Genomic DNA, 12,323 nt, shown 5'->3' with positions numbered 1-12,323 from the left:
TTTCCGGAAAATTGCAAGAAAACGAAATAAAGTGAAGAAATATAGCAAACAGCAATGAAATTGTGCCAAATTTGAACATGTTGTTCATGGTACAAATACAAATCTAAGAAAAAAAGTTGGTGGCAAAAAACAAAAAAAAATTTATTTTGCCGAGTGCCAAGGTTTGGCACTCGGCAAAGTGAATATTTTGCCGAGTGATAACCCTAGGCACTCGGCAAAGCCAATATTTTGCCGTGTGCCAAACAGAAGGCACTCGGCAAAGAGGATGGTGTTGGGTACCGTTTTCCCCGGGCGCCTCTTTGTCGAGTGCCCAACTTTGCCGAGTGTCTGGCACTGGGCAAAGTTTGGCTTTGCCGAGTGCCTTATTTTGCCGAGTGCCAAACACTCGGCAAAGCCCTATTTGTCGAGTGCCAAGTTTTGTCGAGTGCGGCGCTCGGCAAAGGTGGCCTTTGCCGAGTGCCCGATATTTGGCACTCGGCAAAGATTTGAGCACTGGGCAAAGTCCCGGTTTCCTGTAATGCCTTATACACTTCTCTTATGAGACCCTTCTTTTTCCTTGTCATGCTACCAAGTACCAGTCAATCATTCCTCACGAATCTGCACATGCAAATATATATAATGTGTACTGGTTAGCTATGGGCGGTAACTCAACAACAACAACAACAACAAAAAAACTTGTGCACAATGCATATATAAAAACCAAACAACTGTTCTCGTGTTTAAGCACTTAATACGTATGGTCTTACTTTCATTACTTTGACATAACATCATCAATATTCTGTTTTCTTTCGACAAAAACAAATGTCTCCTTTGAAATAGTTGTTTTACACTATTCAGTCTCAATGTCTTCGACCAAAGAAACTGGTATAGTGCAATTGTCTAATTTAGGCATACTAACTAATTAATCCATGCACGAGTGGTGCTTCTGAATTACTTTCTTAATTTTTTCCCTCCTGGTATAACTTTCTCCTTGTTTTGTATATATAGTACTGTATGAAGATAATGCAAAACTAAAGAGCAGAGTGTATATATACACTAAAATAAAAGATAATTCAGGTGCTGCAAACAAAGTGGAACTATATATGTCATTGTATAGAGAAAAACTTGAAGGCTGAAATTACAAATTAGATAAAGTGCAGTTCTGCAAGCAGTGAACTTACTCGAACAATGATGATGTGAGCCAACTTCGTCTTGTTCTCTTTTGATTCACACCACTTCTTCAGTTCTGGGCAGTAACTAATCTCCAGCGTCTGAAGCTTGGTGAGTTGCTGTATACATGCCGGCAATGACTTGATGCCGTGACATGCAAAGATGACAAGGCTTTTTAGAGAGGAGAGGTCGCCCAGCCACTCAGGCAGTGCTGATATGCTATAGCAGCATTGCAACGTCAACGACTCAAGGGAAGTGAGGTGCCGCATGCTTTCCGGCACGCTATTCAGTTGAAGTCCACAGATACGCAACTCTCGGAGGGCAGGGAAGTGGTGGAATAGCCTCATGCTCTGGCAGGACTCGCCCACCATATCCAAATCCAATTTGATGGCGCCCGCCATATCCAAATCCAATTTGATGGCTCGACTAGACGACGAGCAGTGACGACTGGTTTTGTCTACCTCCTCCAATGAACATATAACTTGGCCGCTCCCATTTATATAGCACTCACGAAATGTTGGTGGGCATGGTTTCAACCTCAACCTTGGACAACCTTGTATCTCCAGACGGTCCAGCACAGGGAACATGAACTCCTTCACACCATCCTCATCAGAGTATGTTGTGTTCCACTCCTCCAAGCCTTCCGTCCATGAGATGCTGAAGTATGACAACTGACGGAATGCTCCTTTGCCACCACAAAATTCCTTGTTGATTCTTATAATGCCAGGCAACTTCCTGAGCCACAGCTTTCTTAGGTGTGGCAACTGTCCAAGTGCTGGCAGGTTGCTACATGTGGACATATCGCACAGTTGAATAGAAACAAGATTTGTGAGGTGACGATAGATGCACATCAGCCAGCCTCGGAAGCTTGTACAGCTGTAACCTCGGAGGCACATGCTCTTCAAACCTGTTGGTGGCACTAGTTGTTCCAACAAATCTTGGTCCTCCAAAATTTGAACCGCACGCTTAGTCGACCAAGCCAATGATAACTTCGAGAGATTATGTTTGTCTAACAATCCAACTTTCTTTGCTTCTTCTAGAGACCTTACATTTTCAAGACAACGTATTTTTAACTCACTGACATTGACACCCTCGAGCAGATGAAGATTGCTGCAACCATTGACACCACCATCGGCATGAACCTTGAAGAATGGTAATAGTTGTGAAAAATTTACCAGTGAACTGGCCTGATCCAGCACTGCATCGTCCGAGCACTCGTCCAGCAATAAAGACTTCAGCCCAAGTGTACGTATACTCTTTGGTAGGAACATCAGATTATAACAATAAGAAAGATCCAATGTATGCAATCTTTTGAGGCAACCAATACTTTCAGGAAGATATGCAAGATTAAAATTACATGATAGGTCCAGGTGCTCCAGATTGGTAAGGGTAGCAATAAAGTCATCAAATAAATCGCTACGATACCTATGCCATGAATGTGAAATATGCAGGTGTTGCAGTGCGGTTAGGCTGCGCAGCCATGCCAGTGACCCTCTCTGAATACCCCAGCAGCGTGACGTACAGCCCTTCAAGACAAGCACATGATGATAAGTTCAAATACTGGAGCTGTGTCAGGCCACACAATGATTCAGGTACAGTTTTCACACGGGAACATCCAGATAACTCGAGATGCTGCAGATGTCTAAGATTACCAAGAGAGTCTGGCAGTTCTGTTAGCCCAGAACAACTTGACATGTCAAGATGCACCATACATTTTAAGTCACCAAATGATTCTGGTAGTTTTGATATATCAGAACAACCGGACAAACATAGATATTTCAGACACCCAAGCTTGCCAATTGATCTTGGTAGTTCAGTGATTCTAGAAGATCCATTAATGTTTAGGTACTGCAGTTTTGATAGCTCTGTGATACACTCTGGCAGACTATCATTTTTCATTCTTGGTGCAATAAGACACCTCAGCTGCTTCAGTCTGCCAATTGAAGCTGGCAACATTATACCAGAGCATTCACTGAAATCCAGTGTACGCAGGCACTTCGCAAATGAAAATGCACCACTTGGGATATCCAGTTCTGCACTATCTGAGAAACGAAGTGCCCTCAGCTTTGAAGGCATATTTGCCAACTTCATTGTCCGGTCATATTTTCTTAGCAATGAATAACGATAATATTTGTGGTCACGTGTATTTCTCTGTGGTGCAACATCAAAAACTATTAACTCGTCTGCCGCAGTCAATCTCGCCATGTCATGTACCAAATCATGCATGGTGTATCGCACCACTTGCTGTTGAGAAGTCTGAAAGGATAAGAACACAGCAACATTCATTAGAGACAAAAACTAATGTCCACATTTTGTTAATTAACTAAAGGTTAAATCCGCCGGTCACATGCAAATAGTGTGTCAGGAAACCTTGTTTGCTTATAAAAAATATTAACAATATTTTAAATCTTCATGACATCGACATATTGATGCATAAATTATACGAGAATGAAGAGAAGGAATTAAGGAACTATGTATTAACAAAAAACTAGACATCCAACTACATGTTGTTAGAATTATATATACTTAGTGTGCAGTGTTTTCCCACACCTTATTTTATTTTAATGGGCTTTAGTATGTGGAGTAGCAGCTCCTTTACTAAAAAAGTTGTCATTTTCTGACCAAGGTTCCATTCAAAATTAATTAGTTTTAACAGTTTAAGATATTTAATCTCAAATATCACAAACACATACATAAAGTTTTCTAATGAAAATATTTTAATTATATCATAAATTAATTGGGCTTCAATGCTCATATGTTGTATTGGAAGAAATAGTTTTCTCACCATCCTAGCCCGCTAAACATGCACCCATTAAGACTTGGTGGGCAGTGCCGTATGGCTAAAAATACCAAAGAAACTTGGGTTTATGCCCTTTAGGCTTTTGTTCACCTGTTAGGGTCTTCAAAAATAAGAGGCTGGGTTGGTAGCCAAACCGCACGTACCCAGTATTAGAGGGCTGCACTGCAATTGTTCGTAACTACTACCACACAGTGACCAACGATGTTTTGACTTTTTTGGCGGCGGTGATAGCACGGAAGGTCGAGAGTAGAGTGATATGACAGCGGTAGTGGCCAGGTAGGGAGTAAGGAATAGGGGCACATAGCCATATTATATTGTGGTTTTGTTTATTATGATGACATCCCAATCACTAGGACGAGTGATATGGGTAGTGGCAAGATGCATTAAACAACTTATATAGGTCATAGGATGCTAAGTAACAAAAAAGATCAAGATCGAGCTAGAACGATGTTTAGCAGCGGTGGAAGTTAGAGAGAAGTGGAGTGATATGACAGTGGCAATGGCAAGGGAGGGTGTATATGGGCATGAAGCCATATTCTGATGACATCCCAAACATAGGCCTAACCCTTTTGCACGAAGCAAGAACAAAAGTATAATAGAGGTACTACACATATGCAGGCCCATTCCACATAAGGAGCTAGGCCGTTAGTAAATCTAGGATGCAGCGTGTCACATTGTGTCTCAGTCAACAAGCCAGAGTGCATATCAACGAAGATAGGAGTGGTCAATGGTGTCAGCATGTGGGTTTGGTGGCTACTTAGTGTAGGTGTCACCTATCAAAGACTTGGATAGTAGAGTGGGATAGAACTGGAGGTGGCATCGCCATTAGCTAGAGTTTGGTGTCAGTTGAGATGGGTTATATTAGGTCGCTATTGGCTAGTGTCTGAAGTACCCCTTAGTAATAAGCAAACTTGTTTCCCTAGAAAGGAGAACTAATTAATATAAATTTCTCGAAGGTAAATATATATCTAAAATGTCACTATTCCTTCTTAGGGAAGCCAAAATTTTATTCACTATTTCCTTATAGTTATGTTTGATTATAACATGCTTTTTGGAACGAGATTAAACATGAACTTCTAGGCACGTATATTGCCGGTTAGTGTTCTATTTTTTTACCACAACTAGAAATGTGTAACGGGAAAATCTTTCAAGTTTTTTAATATCTATAGTGTGTATGTTATGCATGAAGCATGACTATATGAATGCAACACACAAAATTGAAATCAACATAGAGATAATCATCAAGAAAAAGTAGTGTTAAAGGAGTATCGTTGCATACCGAGGGCAGCTTTGAAACTTGAAGGAAGGACATCCCAAAAAGTTTGTTGATGCATTCCTTTCCCTTCGATTGCTCTATGAAATCTAGAGCAATCCATTGTTGAATCAAATCATCTTGTATGATACTATAACCTTTGGGGAATATGGCACAATAGGAAAAGCATATCCTTAGCTGTGGTGGCATCCTTTCATAACTTAATCTCAAGGACGGAAGCACATCACTGGCTTTAGAAGATCCATTCCAGATATCACTGTTATTTATTTCTGTCCATCCAGACAGATCATCTATGGATCGTAGCATGAATCCAACTGCTTGAGCTGCTAATGCCACACCTCCACATTTCTTTGCAATATCCAATCCTACTTGCTCCATTTTTTCTTGGTTAGATTTAAGTTCAAACTTACTAGACCTCTTAATTATTTCCCAACATTTATCATCTTCCAGACTTTGTAGGTTGTATGGTTTACCCGTGGAAACTTCCATTGCAATCTCTTTCTTGCGTGTGGTAACTATGACATCTACCTTACTGCCCTTGACATGAAGCATCATTCTCAGTTTACCCAACTCTGTCATATTTTCCTCCCATAAGTCATCTAGAACAACCAGAACTGTCTTGCCATGAAGCAGTTTATGAAGGTGTTGTTTCAACACCTGCTCTGTACCCATATTTTTTAGACCTTGTGTTGGTAGTTGAGAAATTATAGAGCTTCCTATTTTGTTCAAATTGAAATCTTGGGACACATAAACCCATATACGATATTCATACTCCTTGAATTGGGCATCATTGTAAACGAGTTGTGCCAAAGTACTCTTCCCCATACCTCCAAGAGGCCATATAGATAGCAACAATCACTATCTCATCATTGATGGTGTCTGCAGATAACAGGTTTATGATTTCCTGCTTTTCTCCATCCCTCCCTATTGGTTCTTCAAGCAAATATGACGTTGTTTCATGTTCATCATAAGGCTGCTCATTATTTGTACTACTTCCCTTTTTGAAGTTAAAGATAGCAATTTCTTTTTCAATTTTCCTCACTTTTTCTCTCAAACTCTTCATCATATTAGCCACAGCAAGCTTCTTGTATTCCACCGGGAGACATGAGGGAACTCCTGGCATCTGCAAGAGTTTGATTTAGTTCTTACACTACAGCAGACGCGTGCTTTGCCGAGTGCAATTGCACTCGGCAAAGAAGGCTTTGCACTTGGCAAAGCCTTTGCCGAGTGTTGCACTCGGCAAAGAGCTGTCGGCATATCCCTTCACGGCAAAGGCTTCTTTGCCGAGTGCAGCATGTCGGGCACTCGGCAAAGCCTTTGCCGAGTGCCGAAAAAGCACTCGGCAAAGATTTACACTCGGCAAAATGAAAATGCGAAAAAACCCAAAAATAATAGCAAAATTTTTTACAAATTTTTTTTCGGGGGAGGCCGCCACCAGCCAGCGCCTGCCTGTCTTCATCGAAGTCGGTGCATTTTTTGCGCTAAATTCGTGGCTAACGCGGCCGGCGGGATTCGAACTCACGACCTCTCCCTCGCGTGTCTGCTGCTCTACCACTGCACTACACTGTCATTTGTGTCTAGATTCCGTTAACTATCCTCATATATTATATTAAATTGAGAGTAAATTGCTTGTTTGATGCCCTAAACGAATTCAAATCAAAAAGTGGTCAACTACAAAGTTTCATAACTTTTCAGGATCCACAATTTTTATTTAAGAAGTTTTTCCATCCAAGGTCGTTTGAAAAATTCGAATTTCAAATTTGAGAGATTCAAACGTTGTTTTGCATGATAAGATGATTTCAAATCAAAACGTTGTCAACTACATAGTTTCATAACTTTTGGAGATCTACAATTTTCATTTAGGAAGTTTTTCCATCCGAGGTCTTTTGAAAAATTCAAATTTTCAAATTTTCAAATTCAAACGTCGTTTTTGCATGACAAGATGATTTCAAATCAAAATATTGCCAACTACAAAATTTCATAACTTCTCAAGATCTACAAAGTTTATTTTGGTCATTTGTTCATCCGACATAGTGGTAGTAACATTGTTCACAAATCTTATATATCTCTCTTCTACTTTCATGAAACTAATATGAGAGATGTAGATTTTATGAACAACGTCATTGTCGCTTTGTCAAATGAAGAAATGACCAAAATAAACTTTGTAGATCTTGAGAAGTTATACAACTTTGTAGTTGAAAAGTTTTCATTTGAATTCATTTAGGGCCTCAAAAATTGCTTTGAAAAACTGATTTGCCGAGGGCCAAAAAAAATGCACTCGACAACAAAATACATCTTTGCCGAGTGCCAGAAAAAAGCACTCGGCAAAGATGCATTTTGCCGTGTGCCGAAAAATAGCACTCGGCAAAATACATCTTTGCCGAGTGCCAGAAAAAAGCACTCGGCAAAGACGCATTTTGCCGTGTGCCGAAAAATAGCACTCGGCAAAATACATCTTTGCCGAGTGCCAGAAAAAAGGCACTCGGCAAAGACGCATTTTGTCGAGTGTTTTTTTTTTGCCGAGTGTATTTTATTTGGCACTCGGCAAAGACCGTCTTTGCCGAGTGCCCGATAAATTACACTCGGCAAAGCCTCCGGCACTCGGCAAAGTACCGGTTTCCGGTAGTGTTAGTAGGAGCCTACACTAAGCAAATATGCATCAAATTCTATAAAATTATGATGAATATAACCTATTCAATAACAAAAAACTGAAAGAAGAACATGCTAGATACTTGAAATCTCTTAGTAAAGAGGGTTCAAACTATAATATATCTACACACTGTCACACACACAAATTAAGAAATATTGTTTTTGGTTGCATATTTCTGTTAAAAAAATTTGTTTGCATCAATAGCCAAGAACATCGCTTGGGGGACCATTCATACAACATACACTCTTTGCTGGAAAATATAAAAATATCTACATGACCTGGGAGGTGACACCTTACCAATTTATATAAAATATGTTCAAAATAAAGGTAGTTAAATGTTGTCAAAAAAATTTCAATAACAGCTAAAATGCAAAACAAAGAAGATTGAGCTATTCAAAACCTCGAGGTAGAACACCACTACACAGGTGTCTCTTCAAGCCAGAAACGATATCTTAATAACTAATGAACTAAAAGTAAAAACCGTTGTGCTCAAATCACGAAATGACAACTTCCCTGTTTCTGATAAAATAATAAAATGACCAAAAGATATCATAATATTGAATGAGCCGTGCCTGCCACCATGACTATTTTATCCGCTCGCTGGCTAAGCCATCGAGATCCATTCATGTCTCAACCACCTCAAGAAGCCCTACCCCTTTACAATGCTTCAATAGCACCACATAGGCACCATGCCAACACAATAAGCTAACATTTTCTCTTCTGTCGCCCTCTCCTTCCCTTCCTGCACTCGCCTCTCGGTCCTCAGGCCATGCGCGACGGTGACACGACTCCTTTGGGGACATGGCCGCGTGAGGAGAGATCAGGGGCGCTAGGCGGCTCCTCGGCAGTGGCCGGTGGAGGGTGGCGTCCACACATGGTGGCATGGACGCACCTGCACTGGCGGGCGGGTACGCAACGCGCGTGGCCTTGGCGGGGCGACATAGCGTGAGAGCAGCATCGGTGGCGTAGACGTGCCTGCGGCAGCCGGTGGGGGCGCTGTGGGGCGACCACGCGACATTGATGGCTCCAATAGTTAAGTTTTATTGCCTTGGGAGTTGATGAAGGTGAAGCGGCTGACGGTCAGGGACACGCATCTCGCCGACATATCTTCCCCTGAGCCCACGATCTGATTGAATTTTTTTTGTTTGGTCTTTGTTGGTGCAATCATATAATTTATGGTGGTTGTTTTTCTCGATATCTATTTCTATTTGGATTTGGCTTCGATAGAATTACTTGCCTCAGGTATGTGTATCCAAGCTGGTTTTGCCCAGTGATTTTACCGAATTCTCCTTCCCTCCCTTATAGTCCGCGAAAAAGAAAAAAAATCCATAAAAAGAAAAAGGATTTGGACATGAAAACGGAAAAACGTAAACAATAACTGAGTCGATGTCTTAGTTGGAAAAAAAGATTTTGTGGCAGAACTTTTGACTTTTTATTATTAGGTATATATAGATATAGATTGGCAAGGTCCATGGCAGAAATACTTCTACTGTCAACCAACGGTCCATGCACTGAAAAAGGATTTGTAGCAACGCCTCCTTTTTTTAGGGACAGCTCTATATGCATACATCCTATAAATGGTTTCCAAATGAGCCACTCCTACAAATCCATTTGTAGGGGCTGCTGGTGTTATCAGCTGCCCCTACAAATAGACAACGAATATTAAAAATTAAGTACTAAAATTTTAATTTTTCAAACGACCTTGGATGGAGAAATGATCAAAATAAAATTTATAGAACTTTGTTGTTTACAACTTTTTCATTCGATATTATTTAATGTTTCAAAATATTGTTTGAAGTTTAGTTTTAAAATTGTTGAAGAAGTCTGATTTCTCTTTTTAATCTCTCGCTAAAACTTGTAACTAGTCTTTCTGCCTCGTACTAACTTCAAATTTGATGATTTTTTCGTAAAATTTTCTAAAATCATGCTCTATCAATTTGTTGTGTTCTTATAACTATTATTTTGGTCATCCTTTCGTGTGACTTCCTTTTATCAATTCAAAAGTTGAATTTTAAAAATGGCCACTTCAAACAACATTTTAAAATAGTAAATGATTTCAGATAAAAAAATCATAAACATAAAAGTTGCAGAACTGATCAAGATCTACAACTCTTATTTTGATTATTTTTCCATTCGTCAAAGTGATAGTAAACATTGTTCACAAACTTATATATCTCTCACATTGTTTTATAAACTATAAGAGAGATATAAATTTGTGAACAATGTATACTACTGTAAGACCCTAAAATTTGCACTTTTGAAAACAGGATTAAAATAATTTATTTATGAATTTTTGTGCTCATGAAATATAAGGAAAATAATATTTTTCATTATATTAAAATCCATCATAAGGAGTAGCAACATGTTTGTACATACATGTTGGTGCATTTGATTTATTTGGTTGAGTGGTTCTGATTAAAATTCAAAATGGTTTAAATTGCTTATATAAATGAGTTTAAAAATGGCTTTGAAGTAAAAGAAAAGAAAATTTGAAAAAAAAATTGTAAATTTTATTTTTGAAAAGCCTACCAAAATTTGAATTGAAAAAGGGTGTTGGAAACCCCGTTTGAAATTGATTTGGGTCACGTTTGAAATTTGGATTGAAAATGGGAAAAATAGAAAAGCCTTTCTTCTCCCTCCTTCGGCCCAGCAGTCGGCCAGCTCCTCCCTATCGTCTCCATCACTCTCCCGCAGGCCCAGTCACGCGGGCAGGCCCAGCTCTCCATCACCGCATCGGCCCAGCGCCACCTGCTCCCTCTTCCCTTTACTCCGCGCTCCGCTCGTGGGCTGGCCCAGCACGGACGTCGCCGCTCCCCTTCTCATCCTCTGTCACCGACTACTCTCGGGTCCGCCTGTCAGTCGCTTCTTCTACCTCGCCGTCGTCCCCGGCATGGATTGTACTGTCGCAGAGTTTGCGTCCAAACTGCCTCGCTCGGTTGCCCGGCTCCCCATGCCAGGCCGCTCCATATAAGATGAGCCAAACCACGCGCCATCTCCCTATCCTAGCCCAGAACCGTAGTCTCCTAGCCCCAAGCCGCACCGCCACCACGGAGCTCGCGCCGCCGTCCGCCTTCAGAAGCCGCACGCCGTCTCCGAGCCATCTCTGGCCGCGTAGTTGCTCTTGGTGAGTTCGCTGCCATACTCTCTATCTCCTAGTCTAGTTTGCGAGCCCCTCCGTGGTCTCTAGGGCTGAATTCGAGCTTCGCCGTCGAGCTCCTATCACCAACAATGGCCGACTGCCATGGCCGCGGTTACTATGCCGGTCGGCAGCCCTTTCTCTCACCCCTCCTGTTCTAATCTGATCCGTTCGTTCCAGATCTAACGGCCGAGATCGCACGATACCCCTTCGGTCGGTTAATTTTGCATAAGAGCCCCACTACTACAAAAACGAATTTGCGCAGCGTCACCAAAATAGCCTCCGTGGCGGGCACAATTTTTGCCCGCTGCGATTAATGCCCATGATTTACCGAGGCGGGCCTTTTTTATTTACCGAGGCGGACGTTTTTGTCCGCCACGGTAAATAGATTTACCGTGGCGGGCGTCTTAAGATGTCCGCCACGGAAAATACCCTATTTTCCGCGGCGGACGTCTTAAGGTGCCCGCCACGGTAAATCGATTTACCGTGGCGGGCATTTTATAAGGCCCGCCGCAGTAAATAATGCCCGATCCAGAGCCCAGATACGATCCAATTCTGAGGTCGCGTATATATACAAGAGCGTAGGGTTTCACTGTGAGTCCTCAGCGCCGCACCACACTTCTCTCCCTCGCCCCTGCCCTACCCCTCCTCTCTCGCGCCGCACAAATCTCTCTCCCCTGCCCTACACTCCTCCCGGCGGATCTCCTCCCTCCGCTCCTCTCTCCCCGGCGATGCACCCCCTCCCCTCCTCTCCCTGGCGGCGCTCGGCGAGGCGAGGCTGGGCGGCGACGAGGTGCGCTCGCGGCGGCGCTCGGTGAGGCAAGCCGGGGCAGGGCGGCGGCGAGGCGCGCTCGACTCGGCGAGGCGCGCGCGGCGGTGCTCGGCGAGGTGAGGCGAGGCAGGGCGGCGGCGAGGCGCGCTCGGCGAGGCCCGCGCGGCGGCATCTACGGTGGATCCAGGGCGCCCGGTATGTCTCTCCCTCTCTCTCCCACCCTCTCTCTCCTCTCAGTCCTCCCTCATCTCTCTCTCTCTCTCATAGGCGAGGTGCTGCGCGGCGCAGGGACGGGCACACGGCGGCGGATCCAGGCGGCCGCGTCGACTCCCTGCGACGTGGATCCACACGACAGCGGATCCAGGGTGGATGCATGGATCCAGGCCGGCCGCGTCGACTCCCTACTCCCGCGACGTGGATCCACACGGCGGCAGCATGGATCCATGGCAAGACGGCCCCAACCTGCGGCGTCGGCGCAGATCCGGCGGCGGATCCGGCGAGGAGGAGACCCCGGCGGTGGATCCAGCGAGGTGCGGTGGCTCC

The 12,323-nt window shown here is 43.1% G+C and overlaps 1 pseudogene; it reads right to left on the bottom strand.

Annotated features, from left to right (window-relative positions):
• Window positions 1–582: 582 nt before the first annotated feature.
• LOC136489465 (putative disease resistance protein RGA1) lies at window positions 583–6,345 on the bottom strand (annotated as a pseudogene).
• Between the last annotated feature and the right edge of the window lie 5,978 nt (window positions 6,346–12,323).

Source organism: Miscanthus floridulus, chromosome 10 (genome assembly GCF_019320115.1).
Source record: "Miscanthus floridulus cultivar M001 chromosome 10, ASM1932011v1, whole genome shotgun sequence".
Taxonomy (NCBI): Eukaryota; Viridiplantae; Streptophyta; class Magnoliopsida; order Poales; family Poaceae; genus Miscanthus; species Miscanthus floridulus.
The sequence above is the reverse complement of the archived record's forward strand: the minus strand, read 5'-3'. Positions and strand labels throughout refer to the sequence as shown.